The sequence below is a fragment of the Electrona antarctica genome (genome assembly GCF_951216825.1).
Source record: "Electrona antarctica genome assembly, chromosome: 4".
NCBI classification, from domain to species: Eukaryota; Metazoa; Chordata; class Actinopteri; order Myctophiformes; family Myctophidae; genus Electrona; species Electrona antarctica.
Genome location: NC_136809.1, coordinates 13,629,231 through 13,646,792, shown reverse-complemented (window position 1 = coordinate 13,646,792; position 17,562 = coordinate 13,629,231). Strand labels below are relative to the sequence as shown.

General features: G+C 41.7%; 1 long non-coding RNA gene across 1 annotated transcript in view; it reads left to right on the top strand.

Moving 5' to 3' along the window:
• Positions 1-6,655, top strand: part of LOC306922387 — a 59,399-nt gene extending 52,744 nt beyond the window's left edge. The window contains exon 3 of the long non-coding RNA XR_013789917.1: positions 6,559-6,655. This is a non-coding gene — a long non-coding RNA (uncharacterized lncRNA). The remainder of the gene's footprint in view (positions 1-6,558) is intronic.
• The last annotated feature ends 10,907 nt before the right edge of the window (positions 6,656-17,562 follow it).

Here is a 17,562-nt window from a genome sequence, read left to right as displayed (position 1 = left end):
CATTCACCTAACTGCATGAAGAGACATTTAAAAGGGGCTAAACCTAATGAAGGCTGAGTTGTGGAGTTGTCAGCTGCCGAATATTTCATTACCACAGGCTGATTTATCTTCCCTTGGCATCAGCCATATACATGTGAACCAAACCTGCAAGTGAGCTCGTAATCAGAGGCATGAGATGAATATTCAGGGTTATGAGGAATGAGATTGGGAAGAGAGGACCTTTTGTTGACACATACACAGTAAAATCCTAAGTCTAATAATTGATTTGTCAGATGTAACCCATAGGTCCATTCGGTCGCATTGTACACTTCCAGAGTTATAAATGGCTCTGGATTTTACTGTGTATACATTCAGCTCCACTACTGGGAAATGGAATTGAATTAATAATGGTGTTTTTGAATGATGACCTCTGAAAGAGCTGGATGATTGGGACCAAGAGGACAGGCTGCATGGCTTTCAGGTGTGTCACTGCACAAGAAATGGAGCAATTTAGACCCGGCAACTACCGCCCTATTTCTATTCTAAGCTCCATCTCGAAAGTGATGGAAAAAATTGTCTATGAAAAGTATTTTGCCACAAAAAATGTATGTAGGAATTCCAATCTGGCTTCAGAACATCCCACTCCACTGACACATGCCTCCTCTATTTGAACAACCACATCAAACACGAGGTGGATGCTGGCAAATACTGCGGCATGGCCATGCTGGACCTCCAAAAGGCTTTGACACCGTGAACCACTCCATACTGGTTAACAAGCTAAAAGCAATTGGTTTTGATAGCACATCAGTGAGCTGGATGCAATCCTACCTAGAGGGCAGAGAACAGATGGTGGAGGTGAATTATGTATATGTTTCCTTTCCTTTTTTACGTCCTTACAAGATTTCCTGTTTTTGAGGGGTGCTAGCCCCTCCTATATACAGGTTTAATGTTTGTTTTTAGTTCAATGTTTGTTTTAAAAACGCCATTGACAATAAAGAGGGTTTAATGTTTGTTTTAAAAACGCCATTGACAATGAAGGGAAAATCTGGGCCGTGGCTCAGCGGTCCAGGCACCTTGGACGGTAGTCCGAGTCTGGCAGTGTGCCACGGGTTCGACTCCCAATCCCGACGGCCTTTACTGGATGTCACTCCCCCATCTCTCTCCCCCATTTCCTGTCAGCCTACTGTCTGTCGCTCTTTAAAAAATATAAAATAAAGGCGAAAGCCGCAAAAAAAGAAAAAATCACACCCGTGTGAACTGAGTGGTGTAAGGTATTATATAGCCTGATCAGCTCTGATCTGACGTAATGAAATCACACCCGGATGTGATTTCACAACTGGCTTTTTTTGTGCAGAAAAAATTTGCATGGTTGCTACGGTCATCCAGTTCACCCGGGTGTGATTTAATTACGTCAGAAATTATTTTGAACATAGCAACCATGCTCATTTTTTCTGCACACAAAAGCCAGTTGTAGGAGTGGTTTACACCACTCAAAAAAAAGGACAATGAAGGGGAAATGTACGTCATCTTGTCCCTAACACAAACATTACATGCCATTGACAATAAAGAGAAATTAATGTTTGTTTTGTCACCGTTTGTTTTACATCACCATTACATCACCTAATCAACATGAGTTAGACTTTAATATATTAGCGCCCCTCACTTCACACGGGTGTGATTTTTTTTTAATATAGAAGCGTATATTTGTTTGTCTCTAAATGTTCTGATGAATTGAGATAGGTGGACCCTGTTGTAAGCAAGTGTAATGCTTTATCAGTGTGTCGTAACAGTAACAGTCTTTTTATTTAGTTGTGCTTTCATGTGAAATGTACCCATTCTGCAATCAATCAATCAATCAATCAATCAATCAATCAATCACAGTTTAATTGAAAACCTAGATCCATATACACATTAGAGCCATGATAAAAGAGATAAGCAGTCCGTACTCTCGCCCCCGGGCCCTCGTTTTACTCAAAGGCAATGTGCCGACTTGATGACATGTATAGCAAAAACAGCCCGCTTTTTATGTACTTTTTATTATGTATGAAACTAAACTGAATTGGAGAAAAAAAAGATGGTTCTTGAATTCAACCTCCATCTTCACACTGCTACAAGAAGCCTGTTATTATAACGTTTTCATCCTCTGCCACACTATACTGAATATATCGGCAGCCTCGGTCATGAGAATTTCTTCTTGGAGGCTGCCTCTTCTTCAGGACATCGACTGTCTGCAGCAGCTTGTGGGCTAATTGCCCATATAAAAATCATGATGACCTGCTAAATGATGGCTGTCTTTTAACGCCTGCGCCTTCGCCAGGAGCCACTGACATTTAGTACGATTAATTAATACAAACGCAACAGGGGAATCTGGCTAAAGTGGTATAGCGGACTGCTAAACGAGAAGGCGAGTCTAGGCTGGAGAAGGAGAGAAATAGAGAATGGTGTCTCACCATCTGTGCGACGCTGTACGAGTGTCGTTAGACTGTGTGCATCAAACTTGAGAAATGGGGGGGGGGGTCCACATTTCAAAGATTGCTGATTCAGATGGGCAATTCAAGCACTTTTTCAAGCAATTACTATAAGCCTTTCGCCCTGATGAACACCGTGACCTTGCATGGTCGGAACAATAAAGGCCATTCCTCTTTCTGAGTGCCCGGATTGTCTGTTGTTTTTTCCAATTACTACAAGCTGTTGCTATTTAAAATCAATAATTTAGTGGCAGAATGAGGCTTACAGCACAGCGAGACTCACCAGACGGTGATGCATTTTAAGGCCAAAACCATCTTAAATATTTTCATCACTGGAGATCTTGTTACCATAGTGACAAGCACATGGATTAAAGTTCTCAGTCGCCACAACTGATTTCAGTCATTTGGATTCCAATGAAACCAGCACAGAAAATAGCAGATCTACAAGATCACAACATGTCGCAGTGCGACGTGTTGTGAGCTTGTAGAAGAAGTAGGTCGGGAGTGGCTTATTGTCGGTATCAGCCGGTAACACGCGGGAGTCTATCCCCGTTACAATGCGCTAGACCCCTGGGAGATGGATTGCTGAGGTGGAGCGCCACACCTACCATCAGCTCCCGGTACTTCCTGCACGACTTGCTGCACCAAGCCATGCTACTCATACGCTGAGTTGGCGGTGCCTGGGATCGAACCCATGAACTTGTGGTCCAAAGGCAAGAGCTCTACCGACTGAGCTACCGGGACAAAGTAGATCTGATATTTTCGGTCATTAGTTATGTTAAGATGAGAGAGTTTTTGAAGTGATCAAACTAGCAATAGAATACAAGTTTAGAAGCATCTTCCAGAAACATGAATGGTCTCAGAAATGTCATAATTTCTTCAGCTGGTCGGCCTAAAACATCATTAGATATTCAGTCTTGAGATTGTATTTTGCTTTATTCCATGCAAGCAATACAGCACATATACTTGTGACAAGCAAATAAAAGATCATATAAATATAAGACAATGTGAAAATAAAATACACAATGCTAGAAATGTTATCAAATTGCATGTTATTGCCGAAACCATCTTAAAATAATTATTAAAATATGGCATGTATTTGGATTTGGTGTATGCATGATGTATGTTCATGTCAAGAACCCCCAAACTGATACTGTTTATTTTTAACTGCCGACCCCATCTGAAAAGATGTTGTGCCAGGGACCCTCATAATAGAAGATTTGTGTAGATAATTATTCAAAATGATTCAAAAATCGTTCCCAATTTCTCTAGATTGGCTATTTTCGAATAGCCAAAGTAAATAGATTTGTATGCTTGAAACCGGGAAAGCGTCATTTAAAATTGTTGCGTTGGCTATTTTAAAATAGTAGTCAGATATACAAGCTCACAGCGCATCACTTCATTCTCCTCTGCGAGCTTGTACATCTGCTATATTGTGTACATTTAAAAAAAATCTTGATAGTTTGAGAACTTAATGGGTTAACTCATTTTGGTCAGGACCTCTGGAACCCGTCAAGGAAACCTGGAGGAGGTCCCCGGACCCCACTTTGAGAACAACTGTCCCATCCGACATGTGCCCACACACAACATACAGTAACCACTCCATGTCTGTGTCACACTAAATGGTAAATGGTAAATTTATATAGCGCCTTTATCCAAGGCGCTTTACATAGATTGTGCATTACATTCACCCATTCACACACACATTCATACACCGATTGCAGCGGAAGCCATGCAAGGTACCAACCAGCACATCGGGAGCAGTTTGGGGTTCAGTGTCTTGCCCATGGACACTTCGACATGTAGACAGGAGGAGCCGGGATTCGAACCGCCGACCCATGGATCATTGGACGACCTGCTCTTCCTCCTGAGCCACAGCCACTAAACAAGAAACTGTCCACAGTTCACCCACTGAATTGTCACCAGGAAGCACATGAGTAACCTGACTCCGCCAGATGGGGCAGCAGAGAGTACACTGGGTTCCCCCCTCCTGGGGATCGCCCCTCACTTCACATGGATGGGATTTTTATTTATATACTGCATGAATGTTGTGTAAAACTCAGTCCCTGACCCCTGAGACAGAAGTGACTCAGCATCTGTAAAGAGCGGTGTTTGGAGAAACTTATACTCATTGGCTTGCTTTTGTTTTGTTTGTCCCTGCTGCATGCTTTTCACCAGCAGCCAGAGCAAATTAGCTAAACTGTCATTTTCAAAAGGCAAGGCTTTGGGGAGGCACTGAAACGAGAGCTGCCTGCAGATGTCAAGCTATTGACAAAACGAAACCTTGCAACTGAATGTGAAATATACTGTAAACACAATCTGCCTCCATCTCAGTCTGGCCTCTCTGGCTTTATCTCCAAAACATCTGACATGCGTTGTCCCTCTGATGTACAGTACTTGTTCCTGATCTCTGAGCTCTGCTTCCTGTCTTTTCCTTATGCGACTGTCTCTAAACCATACAACATAGCTGGTCTCACCACCGTCTTGTACACCTTCCCTTTCATTCTTGCTGATACTTTCCTATCACACCTGACACTTTTCCCCACCCATTCCAACCTGCTTGCACTCGTTTCTTCACCTCTCTTCCACTCTCCATTGCTCTGAAATGCTGACCCTAAGCACTTAAAGTCCTCCACCTTCTTCACGTCTACTCCCTGTAACCTCACTGTTCCACTTGGGTTCCTCTCATTCACACATGTATTCTGTCTTGCTGCGGCTAACCTTCATTCCTCTCCTTTCAAGGGCATATCTCCACCTAGATTTGCCTCTACCTGCTCACTAGTCTCACTACTAGGCATGTAACGATACACTCAACTCACGATACGATACGTATCACGATATGAGGTTCACGATACTTTCAACACAATTATTTTCTTTTAATGATTTATCTTCCCCCCAAGCTTTTTTCACTATTTTTATTTAACTACATTGCAAAAGTAGCATTACTTTCCATGTAAAATTACTTAATTTCTAACATGCTTTCATGTTTAAACCTAGCTCGAGTTAACATTTCTTCTTTTATTTGATGGCATCTTAGGATAGATGTGTAGACCTATTTGACAGTGCAGAAACATAATTGCCTTCCTTGATGTATTAATGAGCATCAATAACGACCATCACCTGTGTCACAGACACATACAGCTCCCCTCTGCAGGCCTCTACTACTGAAAGTGACTGCATAGAGTCTGTCTCATTTCTCTCCAAAAATTGATATTCATTTTTAATAAATCGATACATATCGTTGGGATATAATATTGATATATAGCCTATCGATATACGATATATTGTTACATGCCTACTCACTACTATGTCATCTGCAAACATCATCATAATAATAATAATAATAATAATGAAGCTTTATTTATATAGCACCTTTCGAAACAAAGTTACAAATACAAAGTGCTTCACAGAAAATAAAAACAAATACAATACACACCATAAACAACAATAAGTTATGATACAGAGGATATAACAAACAAGGATTGCAGTAAGACGATGCAATAAGACGACATGGGTTACAACATTTAGGGGATAAAAGCAGCTTCATAAAAGGGAGTTTTCAGGAGGGATTTGAAGCGGGGGACGTACTCTGCGAGCCATCAGCCATGATCTCCAAAGGGAGGACATTTCAGAGAGTCAGGGCTCTGAAAGCAAAGGCCCGGTCGCCTTAGATATCGCAAGTTTTCAACTTGGGATATCTAAGAGCGCTTTATCTGAACATCATGGTCCATGGGGGATCCTGTCTAAGCTCATCTGTCAGCCTGTCCATCACCATGGCGAACAAGAAGGGCTCAGTGCTCAACTAGAGATGTCATATTATAAATAATATATTCTCTGTAAAGAAAAAATCACACCCGTGTGAAGTGAGTGGTGTAACTCCGGGGGGGGGGGGGGGAGTGGGGGGAGGAAGTTCCAGACCCACAGGAACGCACCCAGGGGGCCGGGCCGGTTCTGGCGTGCCGGTTCCGGCGTGCCACCCTGCGTCCGAAACGGTTGAGACATGACAGTTACCGTCCCTCTACTGTACTGTACTGTACTGTCACTGTACTGGCACACCCGAAATCATCATATATACAGTTATTATGTGCGTGTGTGTTTGTGTGTGTGTTAGGTTGTGCACAGGTGGTGAAAAACAACCATGCTGTTTTCGTGCTCAGAGGCACCCACCCAGCCAGCCAGCCAGCCAGCCAGGCAAGCACCCAGCCACCCACCCACCTACACACATAGCTCTGTAAGGGAGTGGTTGCACCACTCAAAAAAATTAAACTATTTCTGCAGCAGCTGAAGTCCTTGTCTGTCTGTCAATCAGTCCCTCCTGGTACACACAACATCATTGACCACTTACTTAACGTGCTGATCGAGGAATGTGCAGGAGCGCGATGAAAACAAAATTAAATGTTAAAATGAGGATTAAACATGTGGAATGGCAACGGGACCCCACTGCAGGTCAGAGTGAAAATATCAAGTGATGTTCTGTATTCGTATAGAGTTATAATATGTCTGGGCATCGCATGTTGTAGCCTGGAACAACTTTATCTTTCATGTGTAAGGCTGGGAGCAAATTAAAGGTTATCTCTCTACTGTACTCTCTGTGTGCAGTGAGTGAAAAGGGGAGGGGCCCTTGAAAACATGGAAAAAGAACAGATCTTCAAGCTAATTAGCTTGTAGATCTGTTTAGAAAAATTGTGACGTATTTTGCTTCACAGCAAGGGAGGTGTTTATTACGTAGCCCTTGACTGGCCATAGTACAACATATTGTTTTAATCTCGACCAGTCGAGATACTCAAGCAAAGTGTGCAATAACATCTGACCGTACGGTAAATACTGTATGTCATTGGAATTCCTCATGACATGCAGGATACATTTCTGCCAGTGTGGAGGCTGCTATACTGCTGTGGTAGTAATAGGCCGGACAGCCTTTGACAATTCGTGTGGGAAGATGACTGGTGCCGACTACAGTTCTCTGGAGCAGACCATTATATAGACATAATATGCTACACAGAACATTCCCTGGTGTTGAAGCTGCATTACTGTTTCTTCTCGTCAGAGCATATGCATTTCAATGGTTTTGTCAGCAGGAAACAAGGCGCCATGACCTGTGTCAATCCCATCTATGACTTCATCAGTCATGTACGATGCACCAGCTTGGGTTCAGGGAACTCCATATATGGGGATAAAGGGGACACTGGATTTATAGACTGTTTATTTTAGATGGGGGACAATTTTCTCAACAACACCTGCGTTTGAGTCTCCTTTTTTTTTTACCTTCTCACCCTCTCCAGTATTCTATTCACCACTATCTTGTATGCTAGCTATTATGTAGAGACATAGTTATTGAACACGGTTGAAATCTTTTATTTCGATTTATGTTTTTGATTTTTCTTTTATGCTTATGAGGGAGGCAAGACGCAAGGCAAGATGGGGGAACACTTATTTTGAGCAGGAGAGTGCAAGAACACTTTGGTAGAGGTTAGGGTTGTGTAGTTAAGAAATCCAAAATAATTGATTCATTAATTGATAATTAAAGATTTGCTCCTCATTGTCTTACATTGTACACTGAACCATCTCTCAAAGTCACTCATTTAGCACATAAATGAACACAAAGTTGAGTCATATATATATATATATATATATATATATATATATATATATATATATATAAAATACATCCAAAATCAACAGGATCCAAATCCTGTTGATTTTGCCATTTTTATTATGAAGAAAACACGGATCAAGATCTTCAAATAGTAAAATCATCCAGGGTGGGTCTGAGGTGAACTATAGGCCAAACACTTCATAATGCCTGGTGGTCACTCACTGACTTTTTATTTAGACCAGGATGACCAAGAAGTTGTTTAATGCATTTAATAGATTATATTGTATATAATCACCCTCAATCTATTTTTGTGTATTAAAATGATCATAGTTGTAATACTTTATATTGTATTATAATCAGCGAGGGGGTACTTTATTTGGTGGTGTAGTGCCGTGTGGTGTGGTGCTAAAGCTGTAGTCGAAATCGGGCTTTACCGTTAGTATTTGTTGTGCTGATGAAATGATGAAATGTTCTGTACAGCACTTTGGCACATTTGATTTGATGCACAACATGGGTCTAAACGTTTAGCCGTGTCCTATAAGTCCATGTGGGCTGGGCACCTCTGGTGCATGACACATAAAGTGTCTGTCTGTCTGTCTGTCTGTCTGTCTGTCTGTCTGTCTGTCTGTCTGTCTGTCTGTCTGTCTGTCTGTCTGTCTGTCATGTAAATGACATTGTGTGTTTGTTTACATGCATGGCTCTCATGTTGGATACAGCATAAAATTCAAGCTGCGCAGCAGGTGTTCTGAGCCTTTGATTAGACAACGATCCGACAACGAGCTGATAGGTCAAGAAATAACACCCCGCTGAAATAACACCCCGCTGAAATAACACACAGCTGAATTCACTGATTGACTAATCAGAATGAAGATTCAACCAAGCAGTGTAATAATAAAAAATAACATAATATGAGAGATGTAAAACCTCTGTCTAGGGGGCTCCCCGCTGTGACCAACGTCAGCATCACATGCAACACAGAGAAAGCTTTTTCCTTGGTTTCTGTTTGATTGCAGGTGGGAGTGAGGAGAGTAGGGACGGTGGGAAAGCAATGAAATGGAGTATCAAACAATGTCACAAACAACATAAAGAAGCCTGCTTTTTCACATTTTATATACGTATATGAATTCATCGATTAACCACTTAAGCCCTATACTTTGTCCCACAACAGTATTGTGCAAAGATGAAAACATGAACATGGTAGACGGCCGCTTGGGAACCGAAAGGTTCCCAGTTAAATTCCGGGCTCCCCCAGAGTTACTGTCGAAGTGTCCTGAGCAAGACACTGACCCCTAATTGCTCGCGATGAGCAAGTTGGTGCCTTGCATGGTTTCCTCCACCATTGGTGTATGAATGCGTGTGTGAATGGGTGAATGTAATGCACAATCATTTGTAAAGCGCGTTGGATAAAGGCACTATAAATTAACCATTATATTCACAAGCTCACACGCATGATGCTAGTTTGTCGCAGGCCGGGACTTACCCCCAATCCAACCCTTGATGCTGAGTGTCAAGCAGGGAGGCAATGGGTCCCATTTTTAGAGTCTTTGGTATGACCTGGCCGGGGATTGAACCCCGACCTCCCAATCTCAGGGCCACAAGGCCACTAAGCTGGTATCACACGCTTGGGTGGCGCAGTGATAAAGTGCCGGCCCACCACCGCAGAGGTTGTGTGTTCGCATCCACCGCGGTGCAACCGGCTTTGTTGAGCGTCTATGCGAAGTTGCGAACACAATTGACCCGTGTTCGGGGGAGGCAAGCCGGGCACGGAGGGTACTAATCGTCACTGTGAGTGAGTGTTGGGCGGGAGGAGTAGAACGAAGGCTCTACATTTCTGTGTAGTAGTGACTACACAGAAATGTGTGTGGGGAGGAATCAATGAATGACTAAACATGCGACATGTTGTGAGATGGTAGATATGCTATTTTCATTATTTTTGAAAGATTCTGATATTTTTACCTAATTAATGACATGCCCCATAGATTATGAATTATTTCGTATCTCTATCTTGATGCATGTGAAGGAGTTAAAGGCGTAGTGAAATGAAAAATACGTTTTTCACACTTTTAGACCATATCCGTGGTCATCATATGGGCATACCTAACAATGGATGCCAAACAAATGGGCAAATTCTCATTTCTGTGTGTTTTTATCAAAAGTCCATAAAAATATTTTTGAGTGGTGCAAACCACTCCAATAACCAGCTTTGTCTGTATCTATGTATCTATGTATGTGTGTACCTGTACGTGGCCCCACGTACAGGTGAGCATGGTTGCTATGGTTAGTGTGTGACGTCACTGCACCACTCAGTTCACACGGGTGTGATTTTTTTAATTACTTCCTGAAAACGAAAACGTGCTGCGTGATGACGTGTAGAGATACACATCGATAAAAGCCAATAAAAATGAAGCTCACCAGTTTGGTTCCCAGCATGCTTTGTTGTGCTATTCCACAGCTGGTTTTGATTAAAGAACTAGTTTTTAATCCAATTCAAGATGACATCCAGACAGTGTATTACTTGTTTTAAACTTAATCATCACGCTAAAATATGTATATAGGTTGTGTATAGGTTAGAAATAATCCGCTGGCTTTTCCCCAGTCTCCCTGTCACTTTTGTTTACAAACGAAATTCACTCCACCAAGATACCCATGTACCTGTCTAGATACTTCCTTAATGTTAACGAAGTCCACACAACACCAGAGGGAGTGCAACGAACCATGTACAACCCAGATTCGGCACAAACAAGGGACTAAATTATTTTCGCTCCTATGCCACCAAAATGTGGAACGCCCTACCAACAGTCATTAAGACATGCAAATCCCTTGACTCCTTCAAAACCGCTCTCAAAGGGCACCTACGGACGGCTGCAATTCGAAACTGGCCCCCGTAAAAATCTGAATCCCCCCTTTTCCCCATATGTCTCTTTTCCCTTTTTACCTCTATGATGAATTCCTGTTCTGTTCTTTGACTATATAGAAGTGTCGATTTGTACGTCTCTAAATGTTTTGATGAATTGAACATGGTGGACCCTCTTGTAAACAAGTGTAATGCTTAATTGGGTCGTCCACTCACAGTCTTTGTATTGAGTTTGTGCTTGAAATGTACTGTAATTCTGCAAACTGTTAATAAATATTTCAATCAATCAAAAAAACGTGCAGAAAGTCACAGACTTTGAGACCCCATAGCCTGGAGTGATGCGACGCTCTGATTGGTTCAGAAACTTCAGATCCAACGTTTCAGGCTGAAACTTCAAAATAAAATGTCCACCATTTCCGTTTCCCTACACTTTTAAAGTATATCTGGGTCTTGCTCACGAGCAGGAGAGCAGCCAGAGAATCGGATCAGCAGGAGTGGCATTGTGGTTTTCATTTTTCATCATTTTTCATCATTTTTTCAACATTTTCATAATTTTTCAGTCAGAGGAATTCATTAGAGACAGTCCTGACATTGCAGACACAATACGTTGCAGAATCTGAGCTGCTGGGTGACATTTTCAACATTTTTCAACATTTTTTCAACATATTTCATCATCTTTCATCATTTTTCATCATTTTTCAGTCAGAGGAATTCATTAGAGACAGTCCTGACATTGCAGACACAATAGACGTTGCAGAATCTGAGCTGCTGGGTGACATTTTCATCATTTTTCATCATTTTTCAGTCAGAGGAATGCATTAGAGACAGTCCTGACATTGCAGACACAATAGACGTTGCAGAATCTGAGCTGCTGGGTGACATTTTCAACATTTTTCATCATTTTTTCATCATTATTCATTTTTCATCATTTTTCATCATTTTCATCATTTTTCAGTCAGAGGAATGCATTAGAGACAGTCCTGACATTGCAGACACAATAGACGTTGCAGAATCTGAGCTGCTGGGTGACATTTTCATCATTTTTCATCATTTTTCATCATTTTTCATCATTTTTCATCATTTTTCAGTCAGAGGAATGCATTAGAGACAGTCCTGACATTGCAGACACAATAGACGTTTTTTCATCATTTTTAATTTTTCATCATTTTTCATCATTTTCATCGGATGGCTAGTGTCTCCCTTAGGAATAGGGCGAAAAGTTCAGTCACCCCGTAAAACTGCTGATCCTTCACGTGTAGGCTAAGGTGGTTTTGGGATATAATACGGATGCTTCCTGGGAAACTCCCTAAGGAGGTCCTCTGGGCACGTCCCATATATTGAGGAGGCCACGTGGCAAACCAAGGACCAGATGGGAGGGGAGATTATCTCCGTGCCGGCCTTGGAACCGCTTGGTATCCCACAGGATAGTGGCTAATGTGGCCTGGGAAAGGAAAGTCTGGAACTCTCTGTTGGAACTGTTGCCTCCACGACCCAACTCCAGATAAGTGGCTGAAAATGGATGGATGGATGGATGGTTAATATTGTCACAGAGGGCCTATTGTAAAATGTTATGCCTATGTCTACTGAACAATCATTATTACATATCACTGTTACCACACTGATAAAGAGCATACAATATAATTTCACCAAAGTCAGTCAGCTGAAATGACGAGCTATAGCAATCAGCTTCATGCCAAAAGCAAGATAAGCATTATAAGCCAAACGATAATCTGGGTAGCCATGGTCAAGCTGGCTGGAACGTTTATTTATTTATTTTGTAGAATGAGTTTTGTGAGTTTTCAGATATGCTAATTCTGTGAAAGTAGCTGAAGAAAATGAATAAGGGATTTAGCGTCCGTGTCTGGACAGCTACAGTAAGTTCAGGAACGGCCTCTAAAGGATTGTGTTACAGGCAGGGAAAGCTTACAGTATGTTTGACCACTTTCAACCTGGCGTCCCTATTTTGGGTAGGCCCATGTCATTATAGGCGAGCAAGAAAATGAAATAATACTAATACTAATACTAGTAATTATATATACTTTTTGTGTTTTGCTTTTATTAATTTATTTTTGTCATATACATCATATGACAAAGTAGGAGTACTTACTACTTTAGTAATTAGACTACCCAATATGCAGAACGTGCTATTATACGGAATTAGTCAATCAAGGCTTGGCACTATGTCACCAATGCTACTGTCAGTAAAGTCACGTTTTCATATTAACATAATATGTTAATGTTAATTCACTTTCTGAATGTTAATGGCAATTCACAATCCCACGTCATATGAATAGCCTATTATTCATATGAATATTATTCATATGACGTGGGATTTTGTAAGTGAATTGCATTTTTAGTTGCCCGCCTGTGTGTGCTGAAACGTAGATAGTATGGCAGATGTTCAGATGTTTCTTGTTGTGAGTCACTCAAGTCACTAAACTTTTGACTTTGCCTAACCTGCTTTCAGAGTGATTCTACGAAAACATGCACTCCCACAGAGAACACAGGACAGATACAGACAAGAGCAGAGACATACGGCCAAGATTCAAGAATGAAAAAAGTAGTAACAAGACTTACGTCTGACCTGGCCTTAATTCTCTAGTCTCATTAGTCTCATTAGTCTGTGCACAGCTCAGAAGATTTCTTAAAAGCAAAAACGTAAGTGCCAAAAGGAATGGTGATCTTTTTGCTAATATGATTTGGAATATTGTTATTTAATTTACAACATGTATAAAAAGAGAGTACCAAGCTGCAGCACTCTCCACAGAGGCTGTATTCACCTTATTGTTGGTCCTTCTCCGGGCCGGCACCATTGCCCTTTTCTGCTGCTTCATTCAATATCTGTTCACTTCCTGCCTAGTATATTATTTTTTAAATCAGGCAAACCTGCACGCACGCACGCACGCACACGCACACACATTCTCATTTACATGTCTGATGGATACTGTCGCTCCCATTAATTCCAAGGGTTAGTTTTGAGATCATCTTTCTTCAGTGTCAACTCGGCACACCCACACACAGTGTTAATTAGTGTCAGAGGTCATCATGGTATGCTTTCATATAATCTACTCATAATGTCTCATTGTTATGCAGGGTCAACACATCAACTTCACATGCGTGACCCTTTCCTATGGAATCCATTTATGTGCGTTCACAATGGTCACATGTTGAGCCAATTGGAGGTGTTCTTCATGACCCTTTCCCTTTGCACATTTCACAGAAGATCAGGTCTATGAAAACAAGCCCAAAACAAGCGACCAGTTTTAGCACTTGAGCCCTACAAATACATTAAACAATTCAACGCCCATTTAATAGCATTTCTATCTCTGAGACCCGAATTTATATTGTAAAATCAATGTTAATTTAACTCTGAGGGCCCGATTAAGCAAGTGGAAAAACCCATGCGGTAATACAGATTTTGGCCTCGCTCTGCGCCTTTTCGTATTATGGAAGCCGTGGTGAACGCTCACTCATATGGAATACCACGTTCCTGAATATTTTAGCATTGGGGGAGTGTCCATATGTTAATTATTTTCGCTTTGCGCTATTTGCTATTAAGCCCCTTGACCTAAAAACACTCAGCGCATACCGATTCCGCCTGGGTCTGACCACGTCTTAAAAGCAAAAAGCACTGTTTGATTTTACACTTGAGCGGCTCTGGAGTGTTGCCATGTCTGTTTGCTGTTTATTATAAGCGGCTTCTTTTTCTGCAAAGTTGCTTGTAAATATTGGTAGTTGTGGTTGCTTTTCTTGTTTCTAAAGTGCTTATTTGGGCTTTTCTCCTAATGTTGTTTAAACCAGTGATCCTCACACAGCGACATTCCCATGTCAAGGACCCCCAGATGAATGCATTTGCCCAACTAAGCCAGTGACCCCCATGACAGATTTGTGTTTTTAAATGTTTCAATAACATTTTTCAAAAATATTCCACAATTGTCACTTTTTTCAAAGATTACTTTTGAAAATAGCAGATCTACCAGCTCACAATGCATCACATTCATTAATTAAAACTATGAACTCTGACTGCAGGGGGATATATATTTATAATGATCATTATAACAATGTGCAAGAAAATATATAAAAAGAAGGAAGATTTTTATATTTGTGGACAATCAAAATATGCTGGAAATTTTAATGTGGTGTCATTAAAAGGAATCTTGATATGGCAGACTCACTATCTAGAAAATAAAAACATGGCACTTCATTTAAAATAGGTTGCAGACCCCTGTTATATGCGATTCTTTTGGGAGTATGTTTATAGACCTATTTACTTGTTTCTATGAGACATGGCAACAGCGAGCTTTCTGGCTGTCTGGCTTTCTGTTGTTGAGATTGTAAAGGGTCATATATCGCTCATTTCTCAACCTTTTTTAAAAATTAAAACATCTCCATAATCATTGGGAAGTTTGCTTTCATACGCTGTATCACACCCGACTCAATCCTTCTTCAATAAAATGCTACGAGCGAAGACCATAACATTGGGGCCGCAGCAATACGCATGGCACGTATGGCATTTCAACTCATTCCTTCGTCGTGACTCGAATGAAATAAAATAAAATAAACGTTATTTTACTGGTGTTTTTCAATAGAAACAAATAAAGAGCGTGTGTGCAACAGTCAGTGCATATACGTGCATGCACTATAGGCTATATTTCCTCCTTGTCGGGATGGTGAGCTGAGCTCTTCACAGCCCGTTTGTCTTTCATATTATTCTTATACTATTTGATATTATAAACACTCATGGTTCTCTCATTTCTCAACCGTTTTTTTAAATGTAAAAATCCCCATATTCCTTAGGAATGTTGCTTTCATTCGCTGTATGGTACATGGTTCTATTTTTATCGAATTAAACAATATCAAACGAACTTGTATGTTCGGGGGTTAGACGATTCTGGGAACATTACGCATGGATTGCCAATTTGCCAGCCAATGCTGCGTATCTACTCGCAGTTCCATTCCGATCTGAAAGGTATAGGTAGGTGCCATTTCAAAGGCTTAGTTATTCTGTTGAGATGTATTAAAAATGATCTTTAATTGCCTGTGTATATAAATATATCTGTCATTGTATGTATATTTATATATGCTTTTATACTGAAACCGGATGTGTCAATTGTGTTGACGTGTATATAATGAAGTAAAATAAACACACTCGCTTCTCTCAGCCATGGTCTAGGAAGCAAACCCACATCTGCTCTCTGAGTCTCTTTATTACCCCTCCGTCATGCTTCCGGCTAGCTTTGGGTTGTTGTTGATCTGACGCTATACGCTAGCTTTGTTCAACAGGTCAGGGAGCCCAGTGGTAGAGGCAACAACCAATGGAGCCGTATTCGCTTTGACGGAGATGAAAGGAACTTTGAATTATGGTTGGTAAAATTTCTCGGTTACCTCCGGCTGAAGGGGCTGAAAAACACCATACTATACGAGTACGACGACGAGGAAATACTCGGTGCGGAGGAGGCCGCAGCAAGAGACGCTGAGGACGCCGAGAAAAATGAAAATGCTTACGCTGAATTGGTTCAAGTGCTCGATGATACAAGTTTGTCGTTGGTTATGCGTGAGGCAGCGGATGACGGAAGAAAGGCGTTACAGATTCTGAAAGATCACTATGCGGGCAAGGGGAAACCGAGGGTGATCAGTTTGTACACAGAGCTGACGTCGCTCCGGAAAACTGCAGATGAAACAATGACAGCATATATTATACGAGCAGAAATAGCTATCACGGCACTGAGGAATGCGGAAGAGACTTTGAGTGATGGCTTGCTAACAGCTATGGTTCTGAAGGGGCTGCCAGAATCTTATAAGCCATTTTCCATCCACATCGCACAAAGTGATGACAGGATCACCTTCGCCGACTTTAAGTCCAAACTGAGGAGTTACGAGATCACTGAAAGGTTCAGTAGCAGTTCCGGGGATGACGGCGTGATGAGACTAAGAAGCAAGGACAACGACGTGAGACTGTCCTGTTATAACTGCGGCCAGAGAGGGCACAAATCGTTTGAGTGCGGAGATGCTGCTGGTCAGAAAGAACAGAGACAGTGGTGCAGTCTTTGCAGAAGTCCAACACATAACGACACCAACTGCAGACGAAGAAGACGGAAAGACAACGTCAATGTGACGCAGGATGAAGAGGAGCACGCGTTCACCTTCAAGGTGGGCCAGGTGAACCGCGACTCGGACGGCGCCGGGAGACCGAAGCAGAGACTTTGTCGGAGTAATACTCTGAGCAGAGGGCTGATGGTCGACACCGGGGCTACGTCACATATTGTGACCGACGTGAAGAGGTTCCGAAACTTCGATGAGAATTTCGAGCCACGGAGGAATGTTCTGGAGATGGCTGATGGAGTGAGGGCCTCTGGCGTAGCGCTGAAGAGAGGTACTGCAGTGTTTTACCTGAGAGATACCAAGGGTGGAGAGGTGGAAACGATGCTGAAGGGGGCGCTGTATGTTCCATCCTTTCCCCAAGACATTTTCTCAGTCAACGCAGCAACATCAAATGGAGCCACATTCATCTTCAAAGAGGGACAGAACAAGTTCATCCAGAGAGACGGCACGACATTCGACATTAAGGTACATGACAGGTTGTTTTATGTAAACACCGTTGATGAGAGTATTGATGTTGATGAATGTCATGGATGCTATGACATCAAGACGTGGCATGAGATTCT